Source organism: Hipposideros armiger, unplaced genomic scaffold (assembly GCF_001890085.2).
Source record: "Hipposideros armiger isolate ML-2016 unplaced genomic scaffold, ASM189008v1 scaffold_530, whole genome shotgun sequence".
In the NCBI taxonomy this organism is placed as follows: domain Eukaryota; kingdom Metazoa; phylum Chordata; class Mammalia; order Chiroptera; family Hipposideridae; genus Hipposideros; species Hipposideros armiger.
Window position 1 is genome coordinate 1,022,603 of NW_017731880.1, and position 1,828 is coordinate 1,024,430.

Sequence of the window (1,828 nt, forward strand, 5' to 3'; positions counted from 1 at the left end):
GTCCCAAGCCAGCTCTTAACCAATGCGTCACTTGGCCGGCCCAAGGTTTTCATTTTTGATGAAATCTAACGTATCAATTTTTTTCTTTTATGTATTAAGTGTTTGATGTCATATCTAAGAAATCTTTTCCTAACCCAAATAATTTCTCCTGTGTTTCTTCCAGAAGTATTTCAGCTCTCACATTTAAGTCTATGATTCATTTTGAATTAATTTTTGTATCTAGTGTAAGGGTTTACATTTTTTTTTTGCATATGTATAACCAATTTTTCCAGTATCATTTGTTGAAAAGGTATTGATTCCCCTTTATAAAAAAGCAATTGATGATGTTTATTAGGGTTTATTTTCCCTGTTCTGTTCCGCTGACCTATATGCCTGTCCTCGTGCAAGCTCTGTACCATCTCGATCACTCTGGCTTTACATATAATAGTACAATTTGAAGTCAAGTAGTGTAAGTCCTCCAACTTTGTACTTTTTCAAAATTGGTTTGGCAGTCTTGATCCTTTGCATTTCTATATACAACGATTATAAATTTGAGTATTAGCTTGTCAATTTCTACCAAAACAGAACAAGACCACCTGCTGAAAATTTCCCAGGTGTTGCAGTGAGTCTAGTTTAGGGAGAATTGCCATCTTAACAATATTGAGTCTCATAATTCCTGAACATAGCATGTCTCTCCGTTTCTTTAGGTTTTCTCTAATTTTTCTCAGCAATTTTTTTGTAGCTTTTTATTGCATGGGAATTGCAAGACCACCCTCAGGTTTGATGATGTGCTAGGAGGGCTCATAGGACTAGGCATATAGTCAAATTCTCAGGGCCATGATTTATTATAGTAAAAGCATACAAAGTAAAATCGACAAAGGAAAAAGGCTCATGGGGCAAAGTTTAGGGGGAGACCAAGCACCAGCTTCCAGGGTCCTCTCTCAGTGGAGTCACACGGGAGGCACTTAATTGTCCTAGCGAGTTGTGATAAGGCTGTGACATGTTGCCAACCAGGGAACTCATTAGAGACTCAGCACCCATGGTTTCTATAGGGAGTTTATATTTCTTTCCTAAGGCTGCTGTAACAAATTGATACAAAGTAGGTGGCTTTAAACAACAGACATTTCACTCTCTCACAATCCTGGAAGCCAGAAGTTAGAAATCACAGTGGTAGCAGGGTCGGTTCCTCCCCCAGGCTCTGAGGAAGAGTGTGTCCCAGTCCTCTCTGCTAACTTGGGGTTGCTGCTGGTCATCCTTGGCATTCCGTGGTTGGTAGATGTACCAGTCCACTTGCTGCCTGTCTGTACATAATTTTCTCCCCTGGGTCTCCTCTCTTTTCTCAGAAGGACACTCCTGATCCCCCTGATCGTTAGGCCCTCCCCCCACCCCCTAATCCAGGATGTTCTAGCTCAAGAACCTTAACATAATTGTACCTGCAAAGACCCTTTTTCCAAAGGTCACATTCACAGGTTTTGTATGGATATATATTTTGAGGGGGCACCATTCAACCCAATGCAGGGCTGATCAGATAGGCTGTCTTTGCCCGGTGCCTGCCAAAATTTCAGACCCCCAAGAGGAAAGCAGATGTTTAGCATAAATCATATTGTTTGTACAAACAGTATAGGCATAATGAGCCACTCTGGTCACTTCTGGGAATGGTGCAACCCTCTTGAAGTCAGGTTCCCAGATGGAAGCCAAAGGCTATCCTTGTGGACAGGGTTTTTTGTTTGTTTGTTTGTTTGTTTAAAGATTTTATTTTTTTTTATTGGTGAATTGGGGGGATGGGAACAGTGCTGGGGAATTGGGGGAAGGGGAACAGACAAGTTGCTGTCGTTTTGTTCTTCAGTCT